Below are 17,632 nucleotides of genomic sequence, written 5' to 3' on the forward strand. Positions count from 1 at the left end.
AGGGCAATACACATGCCTCAGCCTCTCAAGTGCTATGATTAAAGGCATGAGCTACCTCATGTAGCAAAGACGATGATTTAAGTAGACCCTCCTAGACTGTGTGGCAACCATGAGTAGTACTGAAATACTACTTTACCTTCTAAAAGTCTAACTTCTGAATCATACTAACACTGCTCAGGCTGTTGTTTATAAAATGTTACAGATACCATTTATCTTGTAAAATATATAACTGTACACATAAAGAGAACCAGAGAATGTGTCAGACAACTAAAAGATGTTTAAATTTAATTTATATCTACAATCATTTATGCCAGTTTTTTATTTTGTTTTGTTTTTCGGGGTAGGGTCTTGCTCAAGCCCAAACTGACCTGGAATTCACTATGTAGTCTCAGGGTGGCCTCGAACTCACAGCAATCCTCCTACCTCTGCCTCCACAGTGCTGGGATTAAAGGTGTGTGCCACCACACCCAACTATTTTAAAGTGTGTAAACTTAAAACTAAATAAAACTGTCATAGACCATATCAATCAAAAACAGTAAAATATAGGAAAGTCAATGTTTAAATTATAAAAAGGCCAAATGACAAAGATCTATATTTTAATTAAAAGCATGTATCAAAACATGTATATTTCTTTGAAATTCTTTGAAAGAACTAAATACAGCCACCCAAAATTTTTTGTTGTTGTCAAGGTTCTTGAAGAGCACAGTAAATGTGATCTATATAATGCCACATCCAAAGATTTTTCAACTACCATAAGTCAAAGAATGTAAAGCAATAGATGATACCAGTTCCATTTGAGTTTGTATCCTTGTCAAATGCAGTAGCTGAAATTAGAAAATTCAGTCACTTTTAAACTGCATTCCAATTTAAAGAAAAATTTATCAATTTTGTATCATGCATTAATGCAATGTTTTCTTAGTAAATAAATATTTTTAAAGATTTGAAAAAACTACAAAGGCTAGATGCTAATGTCAGTGACACTTTAGGAGCTGATTTGTAGCCACTTTGGGTTTAAATACAAAGTTTTCTATTTGGTTTTTCAAAATTCTACAGAATTTATTTTATAAAAGAGAGGAAAAATATGTAGAACATTCCTCCATGTGTTCCAACTATTGGCAAGAGTGAAACTAAAGTTTGTATATTGTGTGCCTCTGCTCTTGATTTTCAGAGAAATGCAAGAAGGCAGCAGCATGCACTGTGAACTTGTACTTCTATGAAGTGGCTTTCCCCCAGCGCCCTTTTTGAATAAGTATGCAGAATATACATCTCAGGGATCCACATGACAGATGGAAAGTACATGCGCAAAGCCATAATAAATTCTACAGGAAATTATGTGATTGTGCTATTATAATCATAATCAATTTGGGTTTATTTTAATCAAGGATTTCCAGTTTACATCTCTCATAACTAGCAATTTCTTAAGTGGACTAGAGCAATAAAATTATCTTCAGTTGAAATTCTGGACTTCTGCTTCACATGATAAAGATGATAATCCTTTTATTATACCTTTCAACCACTGCTGAGATTGTGCTAATAAGGTGATTTTAGTGAAGTTGATAGATAACCTCAGGATGAGGGGCAAGTGGCCAGTTATAAAAGGGACCAGCTCCAAGGGTTACAATTCACAATCTCATCCTCGCTACCACTAGGGAGTGGAATGGGACAAGCAGCTGAGGTGATCACCAACAGCCAAAGATTTAATTAACCAGCCTACATAAAGAAGCCTCTATAAAAATTCAAACTGGCTGGGCATGGTGGTGCACATCTTTAATCCCAATACTAGAGAAGCAGAGGAAGAAGGCTCGCTATGAGCCCAGCCTGAGACTACAGAGTGAATTTAAAAAAAAAAAAAACCAAAAAACCTCAAACTGACTGAATTCAGGGATGACCAGGAAAATGAGCACACTCATGTGCCAACAGAGAAGCATATCCAAATTCCACTGGGGATTGAAATTTTTCTACTCAGAACCATCCTAAATCTTTCCTGTGAATTTCCTCTTTGGGCTACTCACTAGCATGCTTTAAAATATCCTTCATAGGCCTGGACCAGAGTGAGACCCTACCTTGAAAAAACAAAAAAATAAAATAAAATAAAATAAAATATCCTTCATAGGCTGAGTGTGGTGGCACACACCTTTAATCCCAGCACTCAGGAGGCAGAGGTAGGAGGATTGCTGTGAATTCAAGGCCACCCTGAGACTACATAGTGAATTCCAGGTCAGCCTGGGCTAGAGTGAGACGCTACCTGGAAAAAAAAAAAATCCATTAGTGTAATAAACCATAAATGCGTTTATTGAGTTCTATGAGTTACCACTATGGCAAATTACTTGACTGCCAGAAGGGACTCATAGTAACTTCACTTTACAGCCAAAACGTGACAGAAATATTGAGAAATACAAAGTTAAAATTCAAATAAATATAGGTTAAAGAAAAAAGGATTGCTTAAAAATGTTTATTAACTGATATATCAAAATTGTTATGAGATTACTATTTGCTGTTATTTCCAGAGTCCTAAAATAACATTCCTAAAATTACATTAAAATAAATTATATATTTGTATATTAATCCACAGATTTACCAAGGATGAAAATAATCCTCAATATTATCCTATTAAAATATAAAGAAATAAAAACACTATTAGGGAGATTTTTTTTTTCCAGGTAGCATCTCACACTAACCCAGGCTACCCTCATCAGCCTCCCTGAAATTAATATTCTATTTTTTATTTTTTAATTTATTTTGGTTTTTCCAGGTAGGGTCTCACTCTAGCCCAGGCTGACCTGGAATCACTATGCAGTCTCAGGCTGGCCTCAGGCTCACAGCAATCCTCCTCCCTCTGCCTCCCGAGTGCTGGGATTAAAGGCGTGAGTTACCACACCTGGCTGTTTTTTTGGTTTTTATAATGAGAAAGAATTGGTACACCAGGGCCTCTAGGCACTACAATCGAACTTCAGATGTGTGACACATGGTGCACATGTGTGACCTTGTGTATCTGGCTTACCTTGGTTCTGGAGAGTCAAACCTGGGTCCTTAGACTTCACAGACATGTGCCTTAACCACTAAATCATCTCAACAGCCCTTGGTTTGTTTTTTAGGTGAAAATCTAACTGTGTAGCTGAGGTGGGCTCAAACTTGGAGCAATCCTCTTCTCTCAGCTTCCTGAGTGCTAGGGGTAAAGGTGTGTACCAAACCTGGCCTTCTATATTCATCTTTGTTTATAAATTCTTTTTTGCTTTTTCTAAGCCCAAGCTGATCTGGAATTCACTGTAGTTCCAGGAGGGCCTCAAACTCACAGCAATCCTCCTATCTCTGCTTCCCTAATACTGTGATTAAAGGCATGAGCTACCAAATTCAGCTTTTGCAAATTCTTGTGAGCAAAATATAACTATTTTCTATCCCATCCTGTTTTTGATGCTGAGTTTTTTTATCTGTTAGAAATGCACAGCCTCTTCTAAATTACTGCATATTAAAAATACAGAAACACCAATATAAAAATGTTTTAATAAATGTTTTTGTTTCCTCATGGAGCAGAATAGCTATAATTTATTTCCATTTACTACTTTTGTAATCTTCTTTCTTCCTTAAGTTTCATACCTAGCCCGTATAAACTTGAATTTTATTTATTTATTTATTATTGTTCTTATTCGAGGTAGAATCTCAGTCTAGCCCCGGCTGACCTGAAATTCACTACATAGTCTCAGAGTGGCCTTGAACTCACAGCAATTCTCCCACCCCTGCCTCCCAAGTGCTGGGATTACAGGTGTGCGCCACCATGCCCAGTGTAAACCTGGATATTTTTATTAAGTTTTTCTTAAGATTATTTTCTCATCTAAGTAGCATATGAATAAATTTTATTTTTCTTTGGTAAAGTAATTATTTTGAAACCTAGCCTACCTTACACAGAATAACTTTATTTTTCCACAATATGTTCTATGACCAGAGAGATCACAAAGCTAAGGAAAAATAGATGCACCAATCTACAATTATTAGTGGAAATTTATAATCTCAGAAAAGTTGATCAATTTTAATTTAAAAATGAAGTGAAACATCATGTTTATATGGCTTCTTCTAACTGATAAAAGGGTAAGAGCATAGCTTAGTGACAACTGTGCTTGCCTACCATGTGTGTTCACTACCTAACATCACTAAAGGAAGAATTAGTGACAGAATCAATAAGGCCCACTGTAAGTAGTCAAACCAGTGTGGTAAAAAGATGAAAACAGAATTTAAATATTGCTATATATAGAAATCTATTATTTTATATATCCATCATTTAAACTACACTTTACAATAAAAGGCTTAGTTTTAGATGTGTTAACTAGAAATTACTTTAACTACCTATTTTAGTGTTTAAAATGCCATAAAGAAATTATATTTTATATGGATCCAACAATACTTTTTATAGAAAGCTTTGAAATTTCAAATATTCTTTAAGTTCCTTAAAATAAATAACTTTCACTATTTAAGACATATGCTATAAATGACACTTAACTAAGCTCCCAAGTTCACATCTGATTCCTATCATTTAAATATACACATTTTATAATTTTTCAGTATTTGTTTAGAATCAAGTGAGTTTTCTAGAGGTAAGAAAGCAAAAGTTATCAATTTTTGTAAATGTAGTATGTGAACCAATAGTGGAACGGAGAAGGAGTAAACTATTGACTATTCAGAAATAACCAGAAAAACCACACAGGCTATTAGTAAACAATTTCTGGTCTACAACATGTTGTTGAACCTTAGTTATTCTTTGTAAGGATTATTAATATTTGCCTTGTTGGTAACGATGACTTTAAAACTAAACATCTTACGTGATAAGTCACCAGATACAATGACATATTTCAGGTCATAGAAGAAAGATACTCAGAGAAAAATTTCTAAGGCCAATATTCATGTTGCCAAGAGACTGAAACATGTATAACACACAAAGTGGCTGCAAACCCGCTTTGTCAACACCTTACATGCCAACCTTTATTTTCTACTTTTCTTCTTATAATATTAATGTAAAGTTTAAAACTTTACAAACAGGTTTAGTTTCAATCAGTATCAATCCACTATTTAGAAACAAAAAATAATAAGGAAGAAAGAAAGAAAAAAAAGACTTATAAAAGAAGTCTGAAAACGAGACCGACCTATCCCCTGGGTGAGATTGGATGGGTTAAGTGTCTCTGGCACTATTTGTCTTCACTATTGACAGACACTGTCACACAACCCACCACACGATGCCTGTCTCTGAGTGGCGAAGCTAGAATGCAAGTTAAGTGTATTAATAGAAAAAACAACTAGCATCCCAGCATATAAAATAAGCAATCCAGATTACTTTACAAAAAAAAAAAAAAAAACCAAAAAACAAAACACAAAAAAATTGTAGGGTTGATCAATTTACATGTTTAAAACAGTTTCAATTTCCCACATGTCCTTTTCCCACCCAACATAAGTTTACATGCTATAATAAGCATTGTTTTTAAATAAGCTTTAAGAAAGTAAACATCCAGATAAATGCATGTAGGAAAATTTCTTATGAAAAAAATTGGTTAACTCATATTCACCAATTTATTCTGTGTTTACAAATGCAATCTAATCCATAAGCCAGAATGTTCTCTTTCATGTGTTTTTATAGGCTGCACATTTAATCAAGCACTCTTCTTAAAGAGTGGAGAAAAATACATTCCAAAGAATATATTCAATGGTAAAAATATTTATATGTTGGCACCAAACAATTTTTATTTTCTTGAGCCATACCTATTCCCACAGAGGCTGAGGGAAGAATGGGTCTCTGCTGCTATAAACTCAATCCAGACACATGCACTACTTTGTGCATCTTGCTTTATGTGTGAACTGGGGAATCAAACCTAGGCCAACAGGCTTTGCAATCATGTGCCTTGAACTACTAAGCCATTTCTCCAGTCCAATAATACATTTTTTAAAAAATTATTTACTGATATAAGAGAGACAGAGAGCAGGGCTTCTTGCTGCTTCCAATGAACTCCAGATACATGAGTCAACACTTTGTGCATCGGGCTTTATGTGGGTACTGGGGAATCAAACCTGGGCCAGCAGGATTTGCAAGTGTCTTTAACCACTGAGCATTCTCCCCAACCCTCAGTAAGTGGTTTCTAAGTCCTTTAAAAATATAGCAAGGTAAGCTGAGCATGGTGGCACACACCTTTAATCCCAGCACTTGGGTGGCAGAGGTAGGAGGATCACTGTGAGTTCGAGGCCACCCTGAGACTACATAGTGAATTCCAGGTCAGCCTGGACTACAGTGAGACCTTATCTTGAAAATAAATAAATATATATGTGGGGGGTGGGCAAGATGTGGTGCTTGCACCTGTAATCTCATCACTTGGGATGCTGAGGTACAAGAACTGCTGAGTTCAAAGCCAGTTTGAACTACAGTCTTTAAGAACCTGTCTAAAATGTAAATAAGCAATAAATTCATTCAAAGAGGTCCCTGCCTCTCCCCACACCCCCTCTATCACCAAACATTACAAATTACCATCCCTACTCTAGGCTGCCCACTAAAACTAGATGGTAAGACCCTAATCTTTTGTTGTTGTTGTTGTTTATTTATTTATTTGAAAGCGATGGACAGAGAGAGAGAGAGAAAGAGGCAGATAGAGAGAGAGAGACAGAATGGGCATGCCAGGGCCTCTGGCCACTGTAAACAAACTCCAGACGCGTGCGACCCCTTGTGCATCTGGCTAACGTGGGTCCTGGGGAATCGAGCCTCAAACCGGGGTCCTTAGGCTTCACAGGCAAGCGCTTAACCACTAAGCCATCTCTCCAGCCCAAGACCCTATTTTTAACAATAACACCAACTTAGGTTATAGGACATAGAAAAATCAAGCTGGAACTGAGCAGGAAGCTTCTTCCCTGAAGACTAGCTTTCATAGTGACAACTGAGGAGGTCAGAGGCCTAGCGGAGATGCTATATTGTTGTTTTGCTAAGCAGACATATTGTGCCTGTCAAACTGCCTCCCAAGTACTTGTGTTTCTACCAATAGATTAGAGCATTGCTCTCATCCTTGGTGAGAGAAGCTTCTTTTTGCAGGGACAGCCATTCCTGGCAGAATCATAACTGGTCAAAGGAATGAGCATAAGTGACTGCTGAGTGCTCAACCTTAAGCAGAACATCTATATCACCCTCCTAAAGGCTCAGAGAATATTACTGAAGAGGGAACAGAAAGAATGTTAAGAGCCAAAGGGTGATGAGTGTTGTGGAACATTGTCTTCTGAACATGACATGGCTACTGCAGTCATGAACTCGCAGCAGCAGCAGTTACTTGCACAAGACTGGGAATGTCAACATTGTGTCATGGATGGAGAGGGAGTTCATGAGACCCCACCTCTCCCTGAGAAGCTATTGATAATTCAAAGGTGCTGGGAGAGAGGAGGAGACATTTGAATGTGGTGCATCTACCTGTTAGTTGCCCACGCTCTGTTAAATAACCCTCACCGGTACTCATGCAAGCAAATCTAATTAAACTCACTGGGTCACACTCACTTTTTCATTCTCTTTCTCAAAAGAGAAGAGGGACTAACTGAGAAGGGGTTCAGCAGGAGCCAGAAAAGCAATAATAGAGATAAATATGATTAAAATATGTTACATATGCAAATTCAAGACCAGCCTGAGCTACAGAGTAAGTTTCAGGTTAGCCTGGTCTAGACCCTACTTTAAAAAAAAAAAAAGCATGTAATTCATTAAGCGAAAATTGTATTTGTAACAAGGCATGGTAGCACTCAAGAGGCAGAATATGAGGATTGCCATGAAAAGCCAGCTTGGGACTACACAGGAAATTCTAGGTCAGCCTGATCTAGAGTGAAACTCTGCCTTGAAAGAACCAAATTAATTAATTAGTTTGTTATTACTTTAAGGGAAAAATGATTGCTATCACTTAGTGACTTAAGGGTAGCATCACTAACTGACACTGGGTAAAAAGACAAATGTCCAGACAATCTTCTATACCTCCAATAACTTCAAATATAAATTATAATAGGGGCTAGAGATATGGGTTAGCAGTTAAGGCACTTGCCTGTGAAGTCTAAGGACCCATGTCCAATCTCTCTCCAGATCCAGATGTAAGCTAGATGCAAAAAGGTGAGGCAAACACAAGGTCACACATGCCCACAAGGTAGTGCAAGCACCTGGAATTCAAGTGCAGTGGCTGAGGCCCTGGCATGCCAATTCTCCCCCCCCCCCTTTTTCCTCTTAAAAACATTATAGTGGGAAGTGGTCTGAGAAGATGGTTTAGTGGTTAAAAGCTTTTGCTTGCAAAGCCTGCTGACCTGGATTCAATTCCTGGGTACCCACAAAAAGCCAGACACAAAAAGTGATGCAGGCCAAGCACAATAGCACATACCTTTAATCCCAGCATTTGGGAAGCATAGGTAGAAGGATATCTCTGAGTTTGAGGCCAACCTGGAACTACATAGTGAATTCTATGTCAGCCTGGGCCACAGTGAGACCCTACCTCGAAAAACAAACAGAAAAAGTGGTACATGCTTAGGTTTATGGTCACTGAGAAATCAAGTTGGAGTTGAGCAGAAAACTGTGGACCAGCTGACAGAAAACTGGAAAGCTATTCTGTATGCAGCTCTGTGGGAGACAGAAGTCATCAGCAGTGTTAAACAATAGTGGATATTGCAAGCCTTAAAAGTATGGCCAGCAAGGCCAATGAGCCAACAGGTACAATAGTGTTATGGGGAAAACCAAATGTTCTCTAATTGGACTGGAGGCCCGTTCCACGTGAGCCTATGGTGGGGGAGGTCATGAGCCCTATGTGAGCAATGCCTGCTCTTGTCTGGCTAAATGTATATAAAACATATATATTATACCCACCAAACTGCCCTCTAAGCACTTGTCTTAACAGTTATACCCATGTATTAATGTTACTGTCACTTTTGGATCTCTCTTTTCAGATGGTAGTAACCTCTGGCATGACTCAAAAAGCACCAGAGGGCTAAGAAGAAGTGGCAGAGGAATGTTCAGCACTGAGACATCTCTATTTTACCTTACAAGGCTCAAAGTCCATTGTGGAAGAGGTGGCTGAAAGAAATGTTAGAGCCAAAGGAAGGGTGGGACAGCTTACAATGTACTTTTCCAGACACAAAATGGCCTGGATATCCATGACCTCACAGTGCCTGACACTACCTACACAAGATCCTCATAATAGGAGGAAAAAATAACATCAAAATAAAAGAAAGATCCCAGCACTCAGGAGGCAGAGGTAGGAAGATTGCTGTGAGTTGGAGGCTACCCTGAGACTATATAGTGAATTCCTTGTCAGCCTGAGCTAGAGTGAGACCCTACCTCAATAAAAACAAAAAATAAGTAAGAGACTGATTGAGAGGGGGAAGGGATATGATGGAGGGTGGATTTGTGAAGGGAACAGTTGGGAGTGGGGAGAGAATTATCATGGTTTATTATCTATAATTATGGAAGCTGTCAATAAAAAGGTTTTTTTTAAAGTGGCGCAAGCATCTGGTATATGCAAGGGGTCCTCCTACAATGCCCATACACATGCAAATAAATAAAAGTTAAAAAAAGGAAAAAAATATACTCATTGGTAGTTACATTTATTATACTGCTAAAGAGTCCAGGAAAGCTTCCAGAAAGTATAAGTTTGATGAAGAAAGGGAAGACAATTACTGTCTGACACGTACTGTCACTTTAAAACACAGAGATTATTAATCTTAAATATACAAAAGAACAGTCCTGATACTGTGAAGAACATTTCAATGTTTTATCATGTAACGTATTTTTTTTTCTTTTTTTCCTATCTTCTTTCTTTTTTGTTTTTCAAAGGTCTTGCTCTAGTCCACGCTGACCTGGAATTCATTGTGTAGTCTCAGAGTGGCCTCAAACTCATAGCAATCCTCCTACCTCTGCCTCCCAAGTGCTGGGATTAAAGGTGTGCACCACCACACATGGCTACTCCTACATCATCTCTGCCAATTAGTCTAATGTCTTCATATTTCTTCCTTTTAGAAGTGACCAAAACAGTTTTAAAAAAAAAGTTGTGTATAGTATCAGTAAAGCCATTAGAGATTTTATGCCTGGATCTAGATTAGGTGCAAATACATTGTTTTGGCAAAATTATAAATGGCTCTACCAGGATGTTTAAATACTTTTCTTGTTTGGTTGGTTATTTTTAGACAGGGTCTTACTATTGTGGCTCAAACTAGTCTAGACCTCACAATGTAGCACAGGGTAGCTCCCAACTTGTAATCCTCCTGGTCTTATCTTCCAAGTGCCAAAATGGCAAGCAGGTACACTATTATACTTGGTTGTGCAATTTTATCATTCCATTAAAACAGCAGGAGAGAGGATTCTTTCTTTTATAAAAATGTGGCAATAACAAAAGATCACCTCGGGCTGGAGAGATGGCTTAGCCATTAGGGCACTTGTCTGAGAAGCCTAAGGACCCAGGTTCAATTCTCAAGTACCCACATAAGCCAGATGCACATGGTGGTGCATGAGTGTGGAGTTCATTTACAATGGCTAGAGGCCCTGGTGCACCCATCCTCCCATCTCCGTCTATCGCTTTCTCAAATAATATAAATTTTTTTTTTTAAATTTTTGAGGTAGATTTTCATTCTAGTCCAGGCTGACCTGGAAGTCACTATGTAGTCTTAGGCTGTCCTCAAACTCTCAGTGATCCTCCTAGTTCTGCCTCTCAAGTGCTGAAATTAAAGGCATGCACCACAACGCCTGGCTTAATTTTTATTTATTTATTTATTTGAGAAAGAGATGGAGGGGAGGGGGATGGAAAGAAAGAGAGGGAGAGAGGGAGGTAAGGAGACAAGGGGTACACCAGGGCTTCCTGCTACTGAAAATGAACTCCAGATGTATGCACCACTTTGTGCATATGGCTTAACTTGGGAACAAGGGAATCAAACCCAGGCCTTTATGCTTTGCAAGCAAGTGCCTAAGCCACTCAGCCATCTCTCCAGCCCTGATTTAGCATCCTTTTTATGGGGCAAGTGTACATGTGTTCTTATAGGTGAATGCAGATGCTCGTGCACGTGTGTCTACTTGTAAAGGCCAGAGGTTGAATGACGTTGGGTGCCTTCCTCTATTACTCTCCACCCTAATTCTTCTGATAGGGTCTCTTGCTCACAAAACCTAGATCTCACAAATTTGACTAGACTGTTTAGCCAGTGAGCTTCTCTGTCTTCACTTCCCCAGCACAGACATGCACCACCACACCTGACATTTTGCATAAATCTGGTGAACCAAATTCAGGTCTTCATGCATGCGCAGCAAACACTTTCACCCACTAAGCCATCTCCTCAGCCTCTCTTCATCTCTTCCCTTCTTTCTGGAGACAGGGTCTATGTATCTCAGGCTGGCCACAAACTTGCTATGTAGCCTGGAGATGATCTTGAGCTAATCTTCCTTTTTCTACCTCTCAAGTGCTGGGATGTACAGGTGTAAACTACCATGCTCATTTTATGTGGTGATGAGGACAAAGAGCACTTCACGCATATTAAGCAAGCACTCTATCAAGTGACCTACAACCCTAGCACAAATTATCATCCCTTTCAAGACTGCCTACTGTTCTTATAACTCATCACTTTCTTTCATTGTCCCTTCTCATGTACAAGGCTCCCCAATGAAGTGTTAACATGAGAGAATAGTAATTAAAAAGTAAATATCATAGACCAGTTATGACTCTATCTTGAATAATATGCAAAACTTCGAACTAACACAAAACTAGACTGAGTAGATACAGGGGAAAATTAAAGATTAATAACTTGAATTTATTGGGAATTTTAAAAACTTAATTTATTGATTAGAGGGAGAAAAAGAGGCAGAGAGAAAGAGAGAGAATGGGCACACCCAGGCCTCTAGCCACAGCAAAAGACTTCAGATGCATGCCACTTTGTGCATCTGGCTTATGTGGGTACTGAAGACTCAAACCTGGGTCCTTAGGCTTAGCAGACAAGCGCCTAACTGCTAAGCCATCTCTCCAGCCTTATTTGGGAATTTTGACTCACTATTTTAATTACCTACAGCTGTTTTATTAAAACAAATTAGTTAAAATACCAAAAGGTTCTCTAATGTATCAAATGCACCATGTTACTATGCATGACTTTGTTTTTTCAACAGTTTCAATTCCCTAGGACCCATGTGAGCCAGATGCACAAGGTGGCACATGCATCTGGACTTTGTTTGCAGCAGCTGAAGGCCCTGGTATGCCCTTTGTCTCTCCTCTCTCTCTCTCTAATAAATAAATAAAATAAAAATTTAAAATATTGCTAAAATATTTCATTTATTTAAGAAAGAAAGAGATAGAAAGAGGCAGACAGAAAGAGAATGGGTACACCAGAGCCTCTGGCAATTGCAAACGAACTCCAGACACATGTGCCACTTTGTGCATCTGGTGTTACATGGGTATTGGGGAACTGAACTCAGTCCTTAGGCTTTGAAGGCAAGCGCCTTAACCACTGAGCCATCTCTCCATCACTTATGGTAGGGTAGGGTTACTCATGCTCTCTTTTTTTAAATTTAAATTTTATTTTATTTATTTTTTTTTTAATTTTTTATTTTATTTTAATTTTTTTTTTTTTTTGGTCTCTGTAGCCCAGGCTGACCTGGAATCATGCAGTCTCAGACTGGCCTTGAACTCACAGTGATCCACCTACCTCTGCCTCCCAAATGCTGGAATTAAAAGTACACACCATCATGCCAGGCTCTCTCTCTCTCTTTATTTATTTATTTATTTATTTATTTATTTATTTATTTATTTATTTATGAGAGAGAAAGAGGCAGACAGAGAGAGAGAGCAAGAGAGAGAATGGGCACACCAGGGCCTTTGGCCTTTGCAAACAAACTCCAGAAGTATGTACTACCTTGTTCATCTGGCTTATGTGGGCTCTGGGGAATCAAACCTGGTATTTAGGCTTCACAGGCATGCATCTTAACCACTAAGCCATTCATCCAGCCCCTTTTCTATCTCTAAATATTTTTTAAACGTTTTTAAAATGTTCTTATCAGAAAATAAAAAATGACATTTACAAAAACTATTACTAAAAATTAGAAGAACAATAAAAATGACAATGACAATTTATAATGTGGGCAGTTTCCTCTTGAGTTAATGGCTATGGCTCAAGTATTCTTACAGTTTTCATCCTAATAAATTTATACAACATACAAGGGCTTGGGAATTTACAGTGTTTGCTCAAGGCTCTGAATTTGTTTTCCAGCACTGAAGAGAAAATTATATACACAAATGTATTAGTTATATGATTGACTGTGTGTGTGTGTGTATGTGTGTGTGTGTGTATATATATATATATGTATGTATGTATATGTATATATGTGTGTATATATATATATATATATATATATACACACACACACACATAATATATACACACACTCTACACAATTTCAGTATATTAAAATAGAAGATATAGAGATTATATTTTTATTTATTTCCAAAGAGAGGGAGAAAATGGGCATGCCAGGGCCTCTTGCCACTGCAAAAGACTTCAGATGCATGCCAATCTGGCTTTTATGGGGGTACTGGGGAATCAAACCCAAGCCGGAAGGCTTTGCAAGCACATGTCTTTAACCATGGAGGCATCTCTACAGGCCAGGGAAAGAGATTTGGGAGGGGCACAGCGTTCAAGGTAGGGTCTCTCTCTAGCCTAGGCTGACCCAGAATTCACTATGTAGTCTCAGGCTGGTCTCAAACTCACAGCAATTCTCCTATCTCTGCCTCCTGAGTGCTGGGATTAAAGGCATATGCCACCATGTCCAGCAGGGATAGAGATTTTTAAATCAATTTGCAAAACATGTTTGTAACTTACAATCTGCCCTCTTTCTAGAAGTGGACCAATTTCCTTGGAAAAGTGGGAAAAACCATGTAACAGGACAGAATTTCCAGCAACTTCTGAAACAGGTCTAAACATATATACCTGCCATTTTGTACTCCACATTAATGCAAAATGACATTCTTGGCACTGACATATCCATTATTAACTTTGCAAAGGGTTGGCAATGTTTTACTCCTACAGTACCAAATATTTAACCAAGATTGAACTCTTTATGTAAAAATAAATGAGAACATACATTTCCTTAGTGTGCAAATTTGTTTTTATCTTCACTGTTAAAATTATATGCAAACCAATCATTATAAAATAATTTTGGAGGCTGGACAGATAGCTCAGCAGTTAAGGGGCTTGCCTGTGAAGCCTAAGGATCCATCTTCCACTCTCCAGATCCCATGTAAGCCAGATGCACAAAGGTGAGGCAAGCACAAGGTTGCATATGCCCACTAGATAGTGCAAGCATCTGGAGTTCCCACTGCAGTGGCTAAGGCCCTGGCACACCAATTCTGTCTATCTGTCTAGCTCTCTCTCTCAAATAAAAAACAATTTAAACTTAAAATAATTTTTGTTTTTTTTAAGACAGGGTCTTATGTAGCCTAGGTTGGCCTCAAACTTACTATGTAGCTGAAGATGACACTGAACTTCTGATCCTCCTGCTTCTTTCTGAATGCTGAGATTGCAGACATATGCCACCATGCATGGGTTTATGTGGTACTGGAGATCAAACCTAGGGTTTCATGCATCCTAAACAAGCACTTTACCAACTAAGCTACAGCTACAGCCCTACAATAATTTTTTTTATGATTTGTTGTCAGTAAATGTTGTATTTGCATACCTATTTTACATATCTACACTTGAGGTTGGGTAAAATTTTCTGGGCAAAAACAGATTGTAAGTAGAAAAGATTTAAGCCTTGTCCTAACATATCATCAAGGAATAAAGAAACAAGAACACACTAGATAAGAGAGAGATACCTTATGGCTACAGGGACTGAGAGACTGAGATGCATATAAATACATATATGTATTCATTATATATATTTTTTCATACATGCACTAGGTATTAACTTTCTTTGGCTTATGAAATTGATAGTTTGTTGGGTTTTTGTTTTATTTTGTTTTTTCAAGGCAGGGTTTCACTCTAGCCCAGCTGACTTGGAATTCATTAGATAGTCTCTCAGGGTGGCCTCCAACTCATGTTGATCCTCCTACCTCTGCCTCCCAAGTGCTGGAATTAAAGGCATGCAACACTATGCCTGGTAGTTTTTAATCTTTTTAATCTGTGTGCACACACTCCATGTATATGTGTTCATGAATATGAGTGGGCACAGGTGTTAGTCAGAGGACAACTGTTGGGTCTGTTCCTGCTGTTCTTCTTCATTTGAGGCTAACTCATCTGAGGTGTTCACTAGGAGCTTCTGGGAAATTCTATTGTCTCCACCTATCTCTCATCTTAACAGCCAGCATGCTGGGATTACAGAAGCCTGCCACGTTTTCTGGCTTTTTACATGGTGTGTAAGGATTGAACTCAGATATTCAGGCTCGGGTGGCAAATGCTGAACTGTCTCCCCAGCCCCTATTGGGTTGCTGTTACTATTTGTTTTTTAAGATAGGATCTCTCTCTCTCTCTCTCTCTCTCTCTCTCTCTCTCTCTCTCTCTCTCTCTCTCTCTCTCTCTCTGTCTGTCTCCCTTTTGAAATTTTTTAAGGCAGGGTATCACTCTAGCCCAAGCTGAGCTGGTAGTCACTCTATAGCCACAGGCTAGTCTTACACTCACTATGAACCTCCTATCTCATACTTCTGAGTTCTGGGATTAAAGGTGTGCACCACACACATGGCTAGGGACTCTGAAATAGCCCATGCTAGCCTGGAATTTTGAGCAATCCTTGCAGACATGCATCCAGCTCTTCAAAAATTTAATTCAAATACTTGAACTAAATTATACTTTGCACCCTGATAGTAATAGATGCCTGTAATCCCTGCACTCTAGAGGTAGAGGCAGAGGCAGGAGGACCACATTAGATTGAGGCCAGCGTATTCTATATGACAAGTTCTTGAGCTACACAGTAATACTACAACTCAAAACAACAACCAGAGCTAGAGAGATGCTCAGTGGTTAAAGGCCACTTGCTTCCAAAGCCTGCTGGCCCAGGTTTGATTACCCAATACCCCTGAAAAATACAGATGCACAACATGGCACATGTCTGGAGTTCATTTGCAGTAGCTACAGATCTGATGCATGTACCCTCCCTTCTTAAGTAAATAAATAAATAAATATGTTCTTTTGAAAAAACAACCAAAACAGTTTGAGGGAAAAAAATTGGTAGGTGTACATATGTGCACACACATGCGCATATGCATGGGCATGTATGTGTGTGTACATACATGTTGAGGCCAGAGATTTACATTGAGTGTCTCCCTCTATAGCACTCTCTCATACTTTCTGAGGTAGGGTCTCTTACTAAATCTATCTCACTGATACAGTAAACTAGATAGCCAGTAAACCCCAGGGATGTCCTGTCTCTGCCTCTCCAACACTGGGATTATATGTGTGCACCATCACACATGTCATTTTACATGGGTTCTGGGGATCGAATTTACCTATGGAGTTGTGCCCCCCAGCCCTAAGAAAGCTCAAAGTCACCTTACCAAAATATATTCTTATATAAAGTAATAAATATCCCCAGATGAAGATAATCAAATGGTTTAAGGTAGAACAAGATTGATGTGGGAGACTGTTTTTTAGGCAAGGTCTTATGTAGCTCAGGCTGGCCTTGAATTCACTATGTAGCCAAAGATGACCTTGAACTCCCTGATCATTTTTCCTTCACCTCATGCGCAGGGATTACAGACAAGTAACACCATGCCTGGCCTGGGTTCTTAAATTGAGACTATATGGTTAGAGTTAACTTCTGTGAAATATTTACTATTATAAACAAACAAACAAATAAATAAAAATTCTAAACACAGAATTAACTTTTTTGGGGGGCGGGGGTTTGGCGGTAGGATCTCACTCTAGTCCAGGCTGACCTAGAATCCACAATGTAATTTCAGGGTGGCCTTGAACTCAAGGCCTCACTCACAGTATTGGGATTAAAGATGTGTGCTATGCACTATAACATTTTAATAATTTCTGTTTAAGAAAAATGGTCTTCAGCTGACAGAAAGCATGCAGTTCAATGGGAGAAAGAGAAATCACCAGTGAAGATACTCAACAGTGGATACTGCAAGCCTTATATTTGGCCAGCTAAGTTAAATGAGCCAACAGGTGCAAAAGTGGCACATCTATCATGGTGGAAACCAACTGCCCTCTAATTGGACTGGAGGCCTGCTCCATGGGAGGGAATACATCCCTGATACTGAAAACTTAAAACAGGGGTAGTCATGAGCCCTAGGGGTATAACGTCCGCGGTTGTCTGGCTAAATGTATATACTATGCTTATCAAGCTGCCCAGTAAGCACATCTCTTTAATTTTCATACCCTTATATTAATGCTACTCTCACTTTTGGTAGAGAATCTTCTCTTTTCAGATGGCAGTGACCTTGGGATGACTCACAAGGCATCATGGTGCTGGAAAGAAGTAACAGGAGTGCTCAGCACTGCAGTATCTCTATCACACCTTCCAAGGCTCAGGGTCTAATGTGGAAGAGGTGGCAGAAAGAATGTAAGAGCCAAAGGAAGGGTAGGACTCCTTACAATGTGCTCCCTCTAGACACAAAATGCCCTGGATATTCATGACCTCACTGTGCCTGACACTACCTGCATAAGACCATCATTAAAGGAGGAAAAG

The 17,632-nt window shown here is 38.8% G+C and overlaps 1 protein-coding gene across 8 annotated transcripts in view; it reads right to left on the reverse strand.

The window, feature by feature from the left end:
* Nucleotides 1-17,632, reverse strand: part of Nfat5 (nuclear factor of activated T cells 5) — a 139,460-nt gene that overhangs the window by 63,348 nt on the left and 58,480 nt on the right. For 2 of the 8 annotated variants that reach the window (XM_045146778.1, XM_045146756.1), the window contains exon 2: nucleotides 5,133-5,245. The exons of the other annotated variants lie outside the window; for them this stretch is intronic. The gene's annotated coding sequence lies outside the window, so the exon portion shown is untranslated. The remainder of the gene's footprint in view (nucleotides 1-5,132; nucleotides 5,246-17,632) is intronic. 8 annotated transcript variants of the gene reach the window in all.

Source organism: Jaculus jaculus, chromosome 1 (genome assembly GCF_020740685.1).
Source record: "Jaculus jaculus isolate mJacJac1 chromosome 1, mJacJac1.mat.Y.cur, whole genome shotgun sequence".
Lineage (NCBI taxonomy): Eukaryota > Metazoa > Chordata > Mammalia > Rodentia > Dipodidae > Jaculus > Jaculus jaculus.